Below are 19,410 nucleotides of genomic sequence, written 5' to 3' on the forward strand. Positions count from 1 at the left end.
GCCACCTCTGGTCAAATCTACGCTTTATATGCTTTACCAGGAAAGAAAGTCATGTGGTATCTCCCTTTGCTAAAAACGCTCCTTGGTAGCGCAAGCTTGGAGCATGCCTTGTTGGCTACATGGTGGTGAGACCAACTCGTTCCCGCTTTCCTGGGCTATTACTTTTGCTAATCCAATGTGTTTGCCCTTTTTCCTGCAGTAGCTCTCCCTTGCCCATGCGTCTGGAAGAATCTCTATGACAGTTCCCTAAATGGCTCCCAGCTTCATGCAGATATTCCTCAAAAGCACTTTTATGCAAAGACTCTTTCAAACCAAGAAAGACATTAAAATCATGTACAGAACCTACGTGTAACCATTCAAACTCAGACATGAACAGGGTAGGCAAATTCCCATGACTCCTGGCTAACATGGAGCACCCCAAAATAGTCTGTCCTCCCAAGCCCTCCCCTGCCTAACCCCCAAAACACACAAAAATTCTCATGTTCCATGACCAGACAGGACATCCAGGGTCAGTCTCATTACCTATTGCTCAGCTCACACTATTTTACTATCGACCATTTTATAATTTTGGCAAACTAAGAAGTATGCCATTCACTTGGAATTAACTTATGATCGGGATTTTTATGTGAGGGACTCCAACAAAATGTTGACAACTATCTCCTGCACTTCAACTATCCAGTTGAAAGTCTTGATCACCAAATTATTAAATATTCCTCTAGCCCACACCAGATTTCTATTAGGAAATGAAACTATCTTTCTTCATTTTAGCAGTTGGCCAAGCTCACAGCCCAAAACGTCAACAAGGGTTTCTAACAGCTTCAAAACTTCCTTCCTTCTTACCTGAACCACCTGATCCTAGACACATCCCTGACCCATAATTTCCTAGTCAACACATCATTTCAAAAATATCTTACTTTTGAGAGAAAAGACATTGCTGCTAAACCGTAAGGAACTACAAGTATATGTTTGTTAAATATGTGAGCATAGTGTTCCAATCAGGAGGTTATATGGGATAAAAATAAGGAGTGTGAGGTGGAAATTGGGTGTAACCGTCCTCCTGGGAGAGTCTGCTAAACCTGTGACTGTCGCAGAGGCCCAAGGCTTGCAGGTTTCACTTTGCTACCCAAGAAAAGTCCAAGCCCACAAAGAAGTCTTTAAAAACGAAAAAACAAAAAAACAAAAATCTACCATCACCAACTCTAAAATAAATGAATTATTCTTACAATATTTCCAACTGTAGTTAGAAAGCTTCTTCCGCCATCTGGGTGCTCCTTGCAAGCGCCACTGTCAGCAAGACAGACCGTTGCTGAAGCGCATTTGTACTTAGATGAGCTACTTCCTTCTTAATGAAACTGACAACCAGACTGAATTCAGGATCACTTCACTTGGAGGGTAAAGCCCTGGAAAATCCTTCAAGAAAGCAGGCATATCGCTTTTCTATGTATTTTAGAAATAGGAGGAAATAGTTGAATAAATTGCTGCCTAAAAATCACTAGCAGTCACTTGAAAACTTTTTTTTTTTTTTGCCAATATCTGGACTTACAAAAAGCTATGTGATGGTATCTCCAAAATAAAAAATAAAGAAAAGATTACATTTTCTTTTTACAATAAAACAACACGTAGATTTACAACTTGCAAAAAAAAAATTTAAATCTTGTTTTTAAAGTATTTGTTGAACTGACAATGAAACGCTGCACTCGCAGCTGCAGTCATTGTAACAATAGATTTACTAGTTATTATCACTAACCTTAAGTGTATATACCAGCTTTCGAAAGGGGAGATGAATACATTTGGTGGGGGGCTGGTGGAATATACACAGTAGAGATTTGCAGGATGATTATAAATAAATGAAACATTAAGCACACCCCTAACCAGTCTCTTATTCAAATCGTATACAATGGAGGTCATGCTGTTTTAAACTTGATTTGGATTTCTGGATCCCAGTTCTCAAGGGCCTGAAAAATTCTGTAATACTAATGATTAACAATATTCTTTATTTTGTCAAAGGGAGCCACTTGAATTTAGTTCATGGTGATGTTTGTTTCCATTTTCAATTCATTTTAATGGCTAAAGTTTGAACTGCAATGAAAGCTTCCCTCTCCTTGTATTTTTCATTTACGCGTGAGTTTCAAAGTATAATGTTTTAACATCATTTCATTTTCCTTTTGATCAACCCAATAGCTAAAGTTTCTTTGATATACACTTCGATTTTTTTGACCATCTCTAAGTAAATAAGAAATGCTTTCTATTTGATACTAAGCTAATATGTTTTTCGACACGGGGTTTTCAAAGCATAAGCATCAGTTTGCAAATCCCCCAACAGAGTCCTGTAAGGAATAAGCCATAGGGAAACACGTGTAAAGTAACTGCTGTGTTACCAGGTCCAGGATATGAAAGTCTGCCTGGAACCCCAGATGATGACCTTTCATTTTCCAATATATGGTCTCTCTTAAAACATAAATGCACAATAAGAAAATTAAGTAGAGAAATAATTCCATATATAGAATAGCACCGTGGGTTCCTGGATTCTGCAAGGTTCCAAACCCCAATTATGTCATGCTGTACCAGAGTTGAGTGTATTGTGTGTCACCTTCTCTTTCCTGACCCACCCACCCCCAACTGCTCCTTTGTGTCCCTGTTGGTCCCTATATGACCTTCATTATAGTACCCGTCACACTTAAACTGTCCACACCACTGGCTTCCACATTTGTGTTTCTGGCCACACAACAGACTCCTCAAGAGTGGGAGTGAGTACCTCTGTCACTTGTATCCCCATCAACTGCCATAGCCCTTCTGACAACAATGTGTTCACAAGTATAGAAAGAACAAATACCTGGGTTCTCCAGAATCCTTGTTTTGCTCTAAATCCCACTTGGCACATTTAGCCTGAAGCTACTTTCCATCTAGAACAAGGATAAATCAAGCCTTTTAGATTTTCTAGTAAAGACCCAGGTGGTGAGAAATACCAGTACTAATGCCCAAAGAAGTGGGAGGAAGCTAGGAAGTAGAGACATGTGCTCAGGGTACATTCAGGACAGGAGAGAAACAAAGTAAATGGGAGATGGAGACACCGACGAGGTCATGGAGTGAGTGGGAATCACACAAAGGTATGGAGAAGCCACACAGGAATTGTGACACGAGTGGGGACATTTCCCCTCTTGCAGCCACTGCCCCAGCAACACAAGTGCTGGCCCTAAACAATCCACTACCCCTGGACTGTCGGAGGCCTTCCTTTCCATCCCAGGCTGCCTGGCTTCTGCTGCCTGAACAAGGTCTCCAGCTTCAGACCTTCTCCCTGCCTTTCCCAACACGCATGCCCAGACCACTGTCCCAGGACTCTGCCAGGTGACAGCCAGCCAGGCACTCACACTGGCGTGTTGTGCTGCTCCTCCCAGTGACTCGGTTCCACGTTAACAGGTAACCTTCCTGCTGGGGATGTCAGCCCGCCCGACAAAGGCCACCTTTGGGGCCAGATGGACATTTTGGTGCCGTAAAATCTCACTGTCAAGGTTGCCACCTGTCTCCAAATAGGGTCTACACCCAGGAAGAGCTAAGAATCCAGGGAGTACAAATGATTTGGTCCTATACACTCCAATTGCCAGCTCCTTAAAGGAGGGTCAGTTATTAAAAATTCAACATGTGCCAGGCATTGTGCTGGTCATGACTTTTGTTTAGAGACTGATTCTTTAATGACTCCTCTAAACATCAGTCCTCAATGAGATACCATTTCTCACCCATTAAGATGGCAATTCTCGATGCAAATTTTTTAAAAACAGAAAATAAGTATCAGTGAGAAATTGGAACCCTTGTGCACTGCTGGTGGGGGCGTAAAATGGTGCAACTGCTATGGAAAACAGTATAACGGTTTTTCTGAAAATTAAGTATAGAATTACCATATGATCCAGCAATTCCACTTCTGGGTATAGACCCAAAACAATTGAAAGCAGGGGTTCAAACTTGTGTGTCAGTATTCCCAGCAGCAGTATTCACAGTAGCCAAAAGACGGAAACAACCCAGATGTCCATCAACAGATGAATTGACAAATAAAATGTGGTCTATCCTTACACTAGAATATTACTTAGCCTTAAATTGAAGAAAATTCTGACACGTGCTACAATATTGACAAACTTATGCTAAGTGAAAGAAGTCAGTCACAAAAGGACAAATATTGTATGATTCTACTTACATGAGGTTCCTAGAATCATCAAATTCATAGAGTCAGAAAGTAGCACAGTGGTTGCCAGGAGCCGGGGAGGGAGCCATAGGGAGTTACTGTTTAGTAGGTAGAGAGTCTCAGCTTGGGAACATAAAAACTTTCTGGAGATGGATGGTGGTGATGGTTACACAACAATGTCAGTGTTCTTATGACCTAATGACCTGAACTGCACTCTTAAACATGGTTAAAATGGTAAAGTTTATATTATGTATATATTTTACTACCATCTTTAAAAAAAAAATCCACCTCACTTCTGCCATCCCTAAAACCTAATGTTATCTACTCAAGCACCCCAAAGAGCAATCATCTGGGACCGCTACCCATACCCCTAACTTGTCCCTGGCCTGTTCGTTCGGACATTGTCCCTCTCTGCACCTCTGGCCACCAAGCCCAAGGTTGGTGCCTCATCTCCCCATTGTCTGTACCTCGGCTTTTCCACACTGACCTCACAATGGCTGGGCCTTCTGCCTTTCTGGGGCCTGTGTTTGTGCTCAAATTCCAGCTCCCCAAACCGAAGAGTAAACCTTACACTCCCTCAGGAGGGAGAAGTGGACAAAAAGAAACATAAAAAAACTATTTTCATCTTCATCTTTAGACAATACTCTAGTAATGTATTAAGTGCTTTATGTGCCAAGTACTGTATTAAGCATTTTGTTAATCAACTCATTTAAATTCACAAAACAATCTAACAAGTTAGTTCTCATGACCATTATCCCCATTTTATAGATGAAGAAGCTGAGACTTGAAGATGATAAGTCATTTGCCTAAGGTCCCAAAGCCAGAGAGGCACAGGTTCAGGATACTAAGCGAGTAGTCTGACAGCCCGTGTTAAGCTACGATGACACGCCATAAGAAATCTTTTATAAACCTCAATCCCAGAGGACACCATCTTGATTCTTTCCCTCACTGATGTTAAAGTTAGTATTTGGAAAAGGAGAAAATGTTTGCTACAATCTGACCACTGCTCATCTCTGAAAAAGGAGTCACAAAAGGCCAGATGGAAGCTAAAGGTCCCACTGTGTAAAAACAGTAAAAACAAATCTCCACGTAACTGGATAATAGCCCACTCTAGAAAATGCTGAGGCCAGAGTCTCAAAGCAGACTATTTCCTGAGCTCTGTTGGCCGGCTAGTTTTAAACCCCAGCATCTAATTCATAATGTTGGGAAAGCCTTTTAGGAGGGTTTCCATAAAGGCAGCAAGGACAGTCAAATACTGGTCTTTCCCAAACGCAGGTCTGTACGACCGGGCTACCTCTCCAGCTCACAAGCAGTGCTTAGGTGTTTAATTTGGAATTTGATCGCTGCCTAAATTTCGAGATCTCCTGCAGGTGCCGCACACAAAGAATCCTCAGTGGCCACTGGCAGAAATGCTTAGAAAAACAATCCTCCAGGTTGTTGCAATCACAACTACCACTTTCACTCCCCGCCTCCCTGTCACAGAAGAGGCTGTTTTGACTTGAATTACAGGGGCCCATGTGGACTACCTGCGGTCCAAATGTGCGTGTGACAATGGACACTCCTTTGCTGGCAGTCCGGTGCTATTTCAGACACTGTTGGACAGATGGGCTCTGTTCCGAGTGGGGACGATCCATGCCTCAGAGAGGAAATTTTTATAGGGTTGTCTTCTCCCCATACAGAAAATGTCCTCATCACTTTGCCAAGGTGGGGGCTACATGGGGACAGATCACTTCTGAATAGAGGATTGACAGTTTCTCCTCCTCACATTCTCTCTCCCATCTCAGGGCCTAGACGTAATTGCAGGGATCCTGGTTGTTTGCTGCCCCCCCCCGCCCCCGCTCAGCTCCTGTTTCTGCCATGTGTGGGGCATGTGCTTGGAGCTCAGCAGCTGTTGGAACACAGTAAATCCATTCACATACTGACATATCCCAATGACTAATACGGGCTTAGCGAGGAAACAGAAGCATTTGACAAGCAGAAACAACTGAATTACTTTAGGAGGGGTGAGGAAATGACACCCCCAATGGGCTTTATCTCACCATTTGGTTTGGACTGGGGAGCTCACCGTGGGAGGCCGCCTGGGATGTCATCCCGGCATCCACCATCATTCATTCTGAGCAGAAGAGGAGCCGGGCCTGTGTTTGGAAAGCAGAAGTAAGAGGTATGAGGAGGTGGTGGTTTGGAGACCATCCTGGACATAAAGAAAATAAATCACTCCAACTCAAATACTTGAAGTAGACGCAGTGTCATTTGCAGTTTGGAGTGTGGGTATTGAAACCAGACAGAACCGAGTTCAAATCCTGCCTCTGCCACTTATTCTATGACCAAGCCATGTCACTTCCAAGCCTCTGTTCCCTCCTTTGTAAAATGGGGATAATAATAGGATGCCTACCTAATGGGGCTGTTTCAGGAATGATTAAGACGATTGTATACTCGTAAACCACTTACGTACATGTGTGTAGAAAGCCTGAGATAGTACAATAAGCACTTAACAACAGCTATTAATCCCAACAGTACATTTTAAATAGAAGACAATGAACTTTGTATTTGTTCACACATGCAGATAGGTAACATAGAAATCAAAATGAAACTCGACCCTTCACTGCTTCAAAACACACTTTCTCACCAAGACCCCCACCCCCACCTGCCTCGGAACCTCCGCCACGAGGAGAGTTGGAGAATTGCCGAGGCTTCAAGATGTCAGGGCCCCACTAGGCCACGTGTTCTGCATCAGACCTCCACAAACACGCTCCTGCCTAACATGGAACACCAGTAAGGACATGTCCCCACACCATTCCCATAAATCACAGGGCAGCGATATGCATGGATCTTCAGCCATGGTGTCTGGGACGTTTCATCCCACAGAACCTACTGGACTGGATATTAATGAGTATTATACAAAGTGTTATATGCTGCATCAAAGGCACACAATTTTATTCTCTTCAACAGCAATTATGATAATCTCCACTTCTGACGTGTACCAACTGATGAGGTTCCTTCCCTTTTGGACACTGAAAGGCCACCACTCAGAACCCACCAGAGCCCCTCCACAAGCCAGTGAGAGGAGGGGAGCGTGGCTTGTTCACACCTGCTCTCTAACCCAGGAAGTCAGCCAGGAAGGTCATGGATTTGGTACGTTACAACCAATGCTGATCAAATGAAAACAGGAATTACCCAAGACTAATAATTAGTAAAAAACTGAAGAGAATATGACAAGGAGAGAAACGTGAATCTGATAACGCACAAAGGAGAAAGTGGAAATCTTGGGAAGAATTTGACTTGTTTCATGTGGGTTTCTCCTGTGGCCATCTCCTGCTGGCCACACCAGGGCAGGGCTGTGCCAAGCTGTCCACTGGTTCTCCTCCCCCCCACAGTTCTAGCTGACTCTTCTTGTCCTCTCCTGGCCCTCCCGTGGGCCTCTGGCCAGTACATGTGCATTGCTTTGGTTCTTCCTGTGAAGTGTATCACTAAAGAGGCTTCTCACTTTCTGTGCCATTTGCAGCCCATATTTTTTTCTTAAGTCCAAAAACTATGGAAATTGATGTGCTTCAGGATCCTCTCTATGCCATAACATCCCAACAAACACTCAATGACTGCTCTCTTTACTGGGCCCTTTTCTCCACCTTCTTATCCTCCACCACTGACATTCCTTATTTGTTGTGGCCGCTGTAAATCCAGGCAGCATTCGAGTCTTGCACTGAACCAGGGTAACTTAGCCTATACTGAACCTAGTGTCTCCAGATTTCCTTTAAGCCGTCCCCCTTCCATTAGTTCTAATCCCATTCACTATTGACACCGATCAATGCCAAACTGTTTGAAGATACAGGACAGAAGAAGTTCTGAGGGCTGCCACTTCCTTATACCTCCCTGAGAGCTGTCCCTGAGAATGTAAAGCAAGAGAATTACTGAAACACATTTTACGGATTTATTATTAATTGTCCCATGGGCGGGCACAGAAAGTACCAAGCAAAGGAAGGGATACATGACTTGTGGTCACTGAAAAGCTTTCAAGTGTCTGCCCAAGTCCTCAATTTATGTCATGAATAGGGGAACCAAAATGAGGACACAAAAGATCTAGAGATTAGAGAGACAAGGGGAAGGGGAGGAAAGAGATGTGGGGACAACAGCTTAATGAGGAATGGGAACTGAGGGAGCTGGGAGAGGGGAAGAGGAGGAGCTTTTTTGAGAATGAAGCCAAAGTCTGCTGCCAAGCTGTGGCATCCAGAAAAATCTCATCAGTCAACATGAGTAAGGGCCCACCAGTAGAAAGACAAACACTGCTTCTGTCTCAAGAAACAGAGGCATGGGTGGCCAAGGAAAGCAGATTCTTAACATCTTGGTAAGGGTCCAGTAACACCAATTCTGAAACATGCTACCAAGAAAGGGACATTGGGGGGCAGCTGGATGGCTCAGTTGGTTAGAGCGCGAGCTCTCGACAACAAAGTTGCCGGTTCAATTCCTGCATGGGATGGTGGGCTGCGCCCCCTGCAACTGAAGATTGAAAACGGCAACTGAACTTGGAGCTGAGCTGCACCCTCCACAACTAGATTGAAGGACAACTTGGAGCTGATGGGCCCTGGAGAAACACACTGTTCCCCAACATTCCCCCTAAAAATTTTTTTTAAAAAAGAAAGGGACATTGGGGCAGCCAGAACATTGTTGCTACAGCAACACATCTTAGAACCCACTCTCCATGGAAGAAAAGAAGACATTTGGGGGATGGGAAATCAGCATACATCTCAACACACACACACACACACACACACACACACGCCCCAAGAGAAAACAAAAATGGTAACTTGCTGCCTGACAACACCCAAGTAAGGCAGAGATAATGACTGCCCCAACCAGTTGTAAAAGGTTTCTTCCCTACTCAATTGTTGTGGGCTGATTTCTATTTCCTAGTGCAATTTATTTGGGAAAATGGGCCTTGTATTGTTAATAGTTTATGAATTGGCCAGAACCATGCAGACAATAATGAATAATACAAACCTGATTTTACAGATCAGTAAAACACCCCTTGGCTGTCACTCCTTAGTATTTTCCTTTCTGCTCCCAGAGTCATTCTATCTTTTCTTGATTAGCATGCATGAGCCTCTTCTTAGTGCAAGGGACTAAATTCAACAAGAGATGCAACGGTTGTTTTCCTTTCCTAAGGATTTCACAGGTGGCTTTGGGAAGTGTCAATCTCTCCATGGTGTACCAGGGAGGGGAATGTAATTGTTTTCTCAATGGCAGAAGTCCAGATGCGTGAGTTTTTCTACTAATTCTCACTCTTTGACCATGAATTAGTAATTTCCTGGTACTTTGTCTGATCTGTATACCAAAGTCAGTAATATGCCTTTTAGAGAACATGTAAAACTTAGGGTTTTCAGACCCTAAGTTTCAGACCACTGGGTGAACATGAGATAAATCAACTAACAGGAAATAAAAAGGATTTGGATGTTATGTGAGCTATATGTGTCTTCAAGTAGTATCACCAATCTTCATCTCCTCTGAATACTTTTTTTTGGTTTTTTAAAGACACAGTAATTCTGATTGGCCTCTAACACAGGGGTATTTAACCTAGACATGATTCCAAAAGCAACTTGCTAGACTAGCAGGGCAGAATGTTCTTCTTATTAGGAAACTGAATTGTCTTCTGAAAAATTAAACAATGAAAGTGGTGGTTAGGGCTGGGGGAGGGGGCAAGGGGGAGTTGCTCTTCAATGGGTACAGTTTCAGATCTGCAGGATTAAAAGTTCTGAAGATCCATTTCCCAACAATATGGACATACTTAACACTAGTGAAGTAAACGTACACTTAAAAATGATTAAGATGGTAAATTTTATGTTCTAAACTTTTTTTTTTACCACAATAAAATAAATGCAAATGTTGAAATAATTAAACGAAGAGGACCACATGAAAACAAGTGTGGGAATCATGGAAACTGTTATAGGACAGTTTTGCTTGTTTCTTTCCATGGACAGTTTCAACACCTGTGAACTTCTGCCAACAAAACTCAGTGCTTTTGTAAGAAAGGAGTTCTAAAGAAATGGTGGTGTCACTAGTGTGGGGACAGAGTCCCAGAGAGCAGTTTCCAGGCTCTCGGCCTCATGTAGAAAGGTGCTGGCTCAGGCAATAGGTGGCCATCAGCTGTGACTAGTTGGCCATCAGCTGTTACCGGTTAGCCGTTACCTACTGATATAATTGCTGTGGCTGAGCTAGCAAGCAGTGGATTGCAGTTAGCACGGGGTTAGTTGGTTGGCAGAGAAGCGGACGGCAGGCTACGGATCATGTCGCTCCTGCTTCCTGTGTCTCCAACCCAGCCGTCAGCGAGAATATAGAGGTATGACTCCCCTATCCATGGCTCCGTGGGTGTTCCTTTTTGGCCTGACCATGTCCTGCGTTCTTGTGTGGGCAGCAGGACTAGAATCCCTGCATGACACATGGTGCAGCGAGCAGGGTATGGTGCCGGCCAAAGCTCTCTGAAGGGAGGTGGAGCAGTTTGTGCACGTGAACACTCAGTCTCAGGACCCCCGTGGAGGGGAGGAAAGACATGTATGGCTCTCCAACCAGCATAGGCTGGAGAAAGCGAAGGTCTTTGTGGCCATGTGGGCTGGGATGTGCTTGCTGATGCAGCCCAGATGTGGAACTTGTAGTCTCAGGAGGAATGCTTGCTGAGTTGTCCATGGAGGATGTGGGTGAGGTCAAGGTCGTCCCTCACCCCCATGTTGGGGAGGACTTGGAGCCCTCGCTCGAGGGAGTAGGCACACATTGTGAGGCCAGCACATAGCCCTGGCGAATGACTGTGGATTGTGGGGAATTGCCTTCCATCCCTGATTTGATGGACTGCTTGACTGTTTGCTTGGGAATGTACCACCATGTTGGGGTACTGGTGGATGCTATTTCCTGTGTCTCGCCTGGCTGCCAGTGAGACTGTGGTACAGGAAAACCCCTTGTTGGGGTGCAGGCGGAATTTTACTTTCTGTGTCTCGACCGGCCACTGTCGAGAATATGTGAGAATCCTGGCTGTGCCCAGGAAGTCTGGCTGTGCCCAGAAAGACTGGCAGTACCCTGAGAAACCATGGTTGCACCCAGAAAGTAGGTAGACATCGAGGGACACCCCCTGGGACATTATTTGAACTGGATTGGCACTTTTTCACCTGAGCTGGGTTCCTGACACAGGGCCCTTCACGGAAGACACTTGTCACGTAGATTGTGAGGTGAGAACCTGTAGAGGTAGAGTGTGGGGACAGAGTCCCAGAGAGCAGTTTCCAGGCTCTCAGCCTCACGTGGAAAGGTGCTGGCTCAGGTGGTAGATGGTCATTAACTGTGACTAGTTGGCCATCGGCTGTTACCAGTTAGCCACTGGCCACTGATATAACTGCCGTGGCTGAGGTAGCAAGCGCGGATTGCAGTTAGCAAGTGGGGTTGGTTGCCAGAGAACTGGACGGCAGGCTGCAGATCGTGTGGCTCCTGCTTCCTGTGTCTCCAACCCAGCCGCCAGCGAGAATATGGTGGTATGACTCCCGTATCCATGGTTCCGTTGGTGTTCCTTTTTGGCCTCACCGTATCCTGCGTTCTTGTGCGGGGAGTAGGAGCTGAATCCCTGCATGACAACTAGCAATGTCCCCATAAATAAAGATAAGGGTGTTGAGAGATGATTATTACCTGGCTCTCCCCACACCTGTGCCCCCCAGCTTGGCATCACTGTGGTTCCCCATCAGAAACGTCCAGAATGAAGGGAGGAGAGGAAAGAAAGAAAGAGGCTTGCATTTACTGAGGGGCACTGCCAGCTGCTTTACGTACACTCCTGCATGTAATACAACAAATCAATTCAGTGCTTATTTATTCTATCCTTTTTATCGATAAAGAAATAGAGGCTCAGAGACAGCAAATACCTTGCCCACGGTCACGTGACAAAGACCTAATTTGTCTATCTCCAGAGCCCATGTTTTCTCCACAATCATTTTGCCCTTGACCTACAAAACTACAAAACCAAGAGCTGACTATCTAGAGCCCTAAAGTAAATAAGATTTTTTCCTGCACCCCATATAAGAGCCTAATCATAATATAACCAAAATTTGTTTGGAAAAGCAACCTCAAGAGTATTCCCTAGAGCTGAGATCCACCTGCCACCCAGGGTGCTGCAGAAATGGGTCACAAGTGTGCCAAGACCCTGGGCACCCCCTCAGCTGTCAGGGAGGCCAGGGTGCAGCCTGTGACACTGGAGTCCCTGAGCCAGGGCCTTTCAGATTGTGAGCAGCTTTATTGTTTACCCTATTGTGTTAGAAAACATCACTTCATGCGAGTGCCATATGTGACAAAAGCTGGGTAGCACTCTGCCTTAGGCTCCAATTCTACCACTTTGTATCTGCACAAGCTTACCTCTCTGTACCTCAGTTTCCTCATCTGTAAAATGGGAGTGGAAATAGAATTCACCTCATGGGGGATTTGTGAGAATTAAGTAAGATAAAATAGGGTGGCCGGTTTGTTCAGTGGTTAGAGCTATGCTATGAATAGCACCCCTGGAATTGTGCAGCTCTGCACCCCTGACCATTAGCTTTGCATTTTAATCTATGAGAGTGTCCTTCACAGTTAAACTCCAACTTACTTCCCCTGCCTCATTACCTGCCACTAACTCCTAACGCCCATTCCCATTGGCCATTTTATTCTACACTCCAACACACCAGGCCCATCTACTACCCCTTGAATTTGCATGTACTCCTTTTGCCTGGAATGTTCCCCCTGCTCTTGTCTGTTTCCATTCTTATTCACCCTTTCAGTCCAGTCTCAAAGTCTGATGTCCCAGCAGAGTTGCCTCACCTGCAGTGTCCCCAGAGCCCTTTGCAAATACTACTCTATTAGAAAACACAGCACGCTCTCGTGTGGCTCACACAGTTCATCCACACACAGGCCTCACTTGCTGCACTGAGTTCCTTGTGGTCAGAATCTTAGCCTTCTTGGCATGGACTTGGCATGGACACCCTGCTCTTGTGCCTGCATTTCCATCGACCTCACGTGTGCAGGAGATAAGTCTGAGTAGGACTCAATATTGTCAAAGAAAAGTTGGGCATACCAGGCACGCACACTAAGTTCAGGATCCAGAGAATACCCCTGACCATGGCTGAGTGGGGCTCAATTCCCCTGACACGGTACTAAACACACCAAAAGATAAGGTGTGTCCCGCGAAGGACCCCTGGCATTAACATCCACTGTCCCATGATAGAGCGGAGCCAGCAGACTGGCAGTGCGTATCTAAGTTGGGCTTTGTTGGACGTGTGAGAGTAAGCACCAGGAAATATGGCCCAGTTTCTCTTTGGAATCCCTGCCTTCATTATATTTGAATCTCATGTCTCTATGCTTTGTTTCAAACTAAAAATCTAAAGCCTCTCTTTTCTGTTAGTATTTACCTGACAGTTCTACATACTGCATTAAAAACTCTCCGAGGACAAAAAATACACTTTCACATAATGTTTAGGGGCCTGTTACCCCTAGCCTGTCTTCATTTCTGAATATCCTGGAATGCTTCAAATAACAAAGAAGAAAAGTACCAAAATGTACTATTTGTGTGCTAAATACTTAGATAGGACAGAGATATTACAGAGAAAAGCAATAGGCACCCAGAGGTTTCTCAGTAGTCATGTAATTCATACCTAATGCCAATGGACCACCAAATATATCGGCACAAACTCGATCACACCCACTACATGTAACCTCCATGCACAGTAATTAAATTGTCAAAATGCTCTCTCCATATCTGCCCGCCCCACTAAATTGGGTAACCACAGGACTGAATTTAATAGTGTTTCCCTTTGCTCTGCTGTGTCTTATGCAAATTCAGGAGTAGGTCTGTCTGTTATTCAAATGTTTCTCTTGTAAACATTCACTCATTTACTTAATATTATCTACTATGGACCCCATATAGTCATTGATTAAAGAAATTCCTGCTTATCCTCTACCTCAGAATTTCTCAAGCTCAGCTCTGTTAATGTTTTGAACCAGATACTTCTTTATTGGGGGAGTGGGGGGCTGTTTTGTGCCTTGTAGGATGTTTCACAGCATCCTTGCCTTCCGCTCATGAAATGACAATAACACCCCCTTCCACAGTGGTGACAACCAAAAATGTCACCAGAAGACAGTGAAAAGAGAGTGGTCACTGGAGTTAGGGGGGAGGGAGGGATGAAAAGGCAGAGCACAGAGAATTTCTAGAGCAGTGAAGCTACTCTGAATGAAACCATAATGGTGGATATGTGTCATTATGCAATTGTCAAAATCCATAGAATGTACACACCAGTCTGAACCCTAATGTAAACTAAGGACTTTGGGTGATAACAATGTGTCGATGTAGGTCCATCAATTATAAAAAATGTACCACTCTGGTACAGGATGTTGATAATGGGGGAGCCTGAGGGGGGGCAGGCAGTAATATGAGAACACTGTGTACTTTCCTCTCAACTTGCTGTGAACCTAAAGCTTCTCTAAAAAACACAGTGAATTTAAAATAAAAATTTTTTTTAAATTTTTAAGTGGAAAAGAAAAAAGGTTTCCAGACATTGTCAAATGTCCCTGGGGGCCCAAATTATTTTTTATCCTGTTATATAGGCATTGTTCTGCTCACAGCAAAACATTTTTTAAAAACTTGTGGTAGATATACATAACATAAAATTTACCACTTAACCATTTTTAAGTGTATAATTCAGTGGTATTAAGTACATTTATAATGTGCAGCTATTACCATCATCCATTTCCAGAACATTCTTATCACCTCAAACAAACTCTGTACCCCTTAAACACTAACTCCTCATTCCCCCTCTCCTCTAAGCCCGGATTTGAGTACTCTGTGAATTTGACTACTCTATGTACCTTATGTAAATGTAATTTTACAGTATTTGTCTTTATGGCTTATCTTGTTCAGCATAATGGTTCCTCTATATTGTAGCATGTCAGGATTTCCTTCCTTTTTATGGCTGAATAATAGTCAATTGTAAGGATATTCCACATTGTGTTTGTCCATTCATCTCTTGATGGTCATTTGGGTTGTTTCCACCTTTGGGCTACTGTGTCAAATGCTGCTAGGAACATGGGTGTGCAAATACCTGCTCAAGTCCCTGCTTTCAATTCTTGTGGGTATCTATCAAGCAGTGGGACTGCTAAATACGTTTAGATGTGCCAGTTTTCAGATCACTTTTTGGAAGAGAATTCACGACTATTTGGCTGGTAGTGACTGGAGAACAATACTGTGTGGGTTGTGACTTTGAGGGTTCAGCTCTGTCCTCTGCCATTCATTGCCTTGGGCAAGTTACTTAACTGCTTTACAGTCCGTTTTCCGCTATACAGAAAGAAGATGATGAAAATGGTCCCTTGCTACCTGGCTTGAAAGTCAGAAATGAGGCAGGAAGTTTATGCGCGACCTCCAGCACAGCTGGCTGCCTGTGGTGGGTGTTCAGGCAGCACTGGCCATCCTGAGACCTGGCACAGCCACAGACATTGCCAGTCAGGACCATATTCCCCGGCATGTGGAGTGGCTAGGGCAGACCCTGCGTGGTGCTGCCCAAAGTCTCGTCTCCGAGTCTCCTTCCCCTTTTACCGAATCGTGAATGCGTTTGGAGGGGTCCCCTGACCAGTAGAATACTCATCTCCCACACACCTGGGCCGCTGAGTGTGGCCATGTGACCCAATTCTAGCCAAGGAACTGAAAGAGAAAATGTCTAGGTGAGGCTTCTTTTCTTAAAGAGTCTCTTTGTTTTAGTTTTTGGATATGAAAACTTTCACATGATTTGAAAATCAAAAGTGTGAAATAAGGTCCATTCACACTTGTCTCACTTCCGTGCCTGTCCCCCACCCTTGTTCCCTCCTCCTCCTTTAGACATAGATGTTTGCTTTCTGTTTTCCTCGCAAATATAAGCTAGTGTAGGTATGTGTGTATTTCTTTCCTTCCTTTTTTACAGAAAAGGCTATATATCAATATATCTATAGTCATATCAATGTGCTCCTTGTTCTCTGTTTTTTATTTCATATTCTTGAATCTTAGAGGTCATTCCGTAACTACATGTGTAGTGCTTCCTCATTTCTTCTTCATTATATAGTATTTGATCGTTTAGCTATTACGGATTATCCAAACAGACTTACTGATGAACATTTGGGTTTCTAGTTTTCTTAATCATCATCAATGCCACAGTGACTATGTATGCGTCATTTTGTATTTATGTCTGATACCCTTTGGGATGATTCCTAGAAGTGGGATTGTTGGGGTGAAGGGTAAATATTATACATCATTGTGCTCTAGCTTGCCAATTTCTCTGCTGTGGGAGTTGCACCATTTTGCCTTGCACAGCTTTTTGTCTGTCCTTTGCTCTTTTTCTGTCGCCTTTCTTCCACCTAGGACACAAAAGCTGATTCTGGAAAGTACAGCAGCCTTCTCACACCCTTCAGGATGAAAGCCACACCCTAAGTATGGCACAGCTGGAAGCCAAAAGAGCCCCCCAAGACTGTGACCCATTAGTCCAGTCCTCCAATGCCTGTTATGTGAGAAATACAACCCCCTCGCCTGGGTAGTTATTCAGGTTCCCATTACTCACAGCCAAGAACAATCACAATCATTTAGATACTGAATAAATCTAGTTAAAATTATGTTACATTAATTGAAACACTTGCAACTCATTAGTTACTTGGTACCTACTACAAGCTCCACTGTCCAATACAGCCACATGTGGCCATTTAAATTCAAGATAAATAAAATGAAAACATCTGTGCCTCAGTTGCACAGGCCACATTTCAAGAGTTCAATAGGCTCAGAAGCCTAGTGGCTACCATATTGGATGGTGCAGTATAGAATATCGCTATCATGCAGTAAGTTCTGCATTGCTGATACACTTTGCAGTAGTACTGAGGCATCGCTCTATGATAACCATTTAAAAAGCTGCCATTCTGATGAACTCCTCTTCTTCTAAAGTATTACTAAAAACATAACTCTATGTGAGACTAGGCTTATCTATCAATCAGTTAATCCAATGTTATGATGACCTGCCTCAGCTTCTTCCATTATGGAAAAACCCACTCCCTGTGGCTTTCTGCCTCCTCATCAAGGACAACTGTGCTATGGGAGATGGCTCTGCCAATGTTCCCTTCTAAGGTGTAGCCTTATACACAGCGCAAGTGCGTCCTTCCAGAATAGAATGTATAGCTGCCCCCCCAAAAAAAACTCTATAGATAAAATCAGAAAACACAATCTCCAGAAAAGATAATCCGTGTATCGTGAAGAAGAGATGATTTCATCAATAATGCAGAAAATAGCCCAGCGATGTGAAAAGGACCAAAGAGGCGAGCTCAGAAGAAATTTCAGAGTAGAGAGCCGACAGTGATTGAGAAAAGGCCCTTCCATCTCCATTTCAGTTTTGAAGGGAAACGTAAGGGCTGAGATACAGAAAGCAAGGACGACGTTTGCAAATTCCTGAAGCTTTGGGGGTTTTCACACAGTGTGGATGCGCATATTGTGTGATCAGATAAAGTGGAATCATCTGTCAGCCTGTCTGTTCACATAGTTATGCTATTCATAGAAAATGTACCTCTTTCCCCAAATAAACACCATATGCCTCTTCTCTTACCTAATTGGGTGCGTGTATCCTAGGGACCTGTGGCATGCAAGGGGAGGAGGCAAAGCCAGGTGACTCAAGTGACCATTTTGGGCTGTTCTGTAGAACATTCTTCAGGGATGTCACGAGCAATAGGGAACCATATTAAGTAATAAATCTGAAATGAGGTTTGACTCCTGCCATCTACAGCATCATAAGAAAGAAAAGGAAAGATGTGCTATCTTTTGGACCTCCCCCCTACCATGCCACTGCCACTTACACAGCCTGACATTCATGTCCACCACTGTAGTACCTAAATCGGAAATATGTTTACCTTCCTTTCTCCCCTGCTTCTCCCTCACAAAACCTGTGTAACTCAACTGCCCAGCCACTCTGTGTCTGCACCCAGACATTGCCGGACATTGCCAGGAACACTCCACCTGTGGTTCCCAAGGGCTGGGACCGGGGAAATGGGGAGTTACTATCTAATGAGTACGGAGTTTCAGTTTGGGATGATGAAAAGTTCTGGAGATGGGTGGTGGTGATGGCTGAACAACAATGTGAATGGACTTAATGCACTTAAAAAAATGGTTTAAATGGCAAATTTTATGTCATGTACATTTTACCACAATAAAAAAAAGAGTTAAGAAAAACACTCAGTGTTATTGGGTGGTGTCACTTGAATTTCAAGTGCACAGATAACAGGTGGACATTTGGCACTGGACATCGAGCCTGGTATACCTCCCTAGTTTTTTCACTTTCCCTCTCTCGAAGTGACTATTTCATGTTTTCTCCTGTTGCCTCCTACACTCTATCCCTTTCCTCACTCTTGAGCTTCAATGAAAAATTTCGAGCCATCTGCTAGAAGCCCCTTATGTTCCCACTGGCAAGACTGCTAGCCCACCCCTACCTCTAGCCATATTTTATGCCTTCCCTCCTGTTATTGTGGATCAAGTGCTCTGCTCTTATAAACTCTTCTCTGGGGGGCGGGGGGAGGAGAAATAGAGAACTATTGCTTAATGGTTAGAGTTTTGGTTTGAGGTGATGGAAAAGTATTGGAAATAATATAATCCAGTTGTACGATGTTGCAAATGTAATTAAGGCTAGGAATTATATTCTTAAAAATCGCTAAAATGGCATATATATTTTACCATAATAAAAAATATATATTGAAGAAAACCTAGTCCCTTGACTTGGGCTCTGCATCTCATGGGGCTCCAGAACTCCCTCTTGCTCCCACACCACTGACTTTTCACAATCTCTCTCTCTGTCTCCCCTGCCCCCTACGAGGCCAACTGCACCACCATGCAACCATCTTCCACAGCTTCCTATCTTGAGAAAACTCCTGTGACCCTCGTTCCCCACCGTACTCTGCTCCCTTCACAGACATTCTCTTGAAAGATTTTTAAGTCACTCTCTTTCCTGGGCTCAGCCACCCTTCTACTATTACCCATCCATAGAGACTGTCCCCATTAAAAGTCATATAAAAGTCATCGACAAGTTCTAGGTCACCCAATCAGCTGAACCCTCAGCCCTCTTGATAGACTTTTGACTCCCATGGCACCATCCTTTCCTACCTCACAGAGAGCTCCATCTGGATCTTGCCCTGGTTGCTCTTCTACCTGCTAACATATGTCCAGGACTATTTTCTGGGCTCCCTTCTCTTGTGCACTCATACAA

General features: G+C 44.0%; 1 long non-coding RNA gene across 4 annotated transcripts in view; it reads right to left on the bottom strand.

The window, feature by feature from the left end:
- Positions 1–19,410, bottom strand: part of LOC141571018 (uncharacterized) — a 112,589-nt gene that overhangs the window by 82,875 nt on the left and 10,304 nt on the right. For all 4 annotated transcript variants that reach the window (XR_012495472.1, XR_012495475.1, XR_012495474.1 and 1 more), the window contains exon 2: positions 6,214–6,309. This is a non-coding gene — a long non-coding RNA (uncharacterized LOC141571018). The remainder of the gene's footprint in view (positions 1–6,213; positions 6,310–19,410) is intronic.

This window comes from Rhinolophus sinicus, linkage group LG04 (genome assembly GCF_036562045.2).
Source record: "Rhinolophus sinicus isolate RSC01 linkage group LG04, ASM3656204v1, whole genome shotgun sequence".
Lineage (NCBI taxonomy): Eukaryota > Metazoa > Chordata > Mammalia > Chiroptera > Rhinolophidae > Rhinolophus > Rhinolophus sinicus.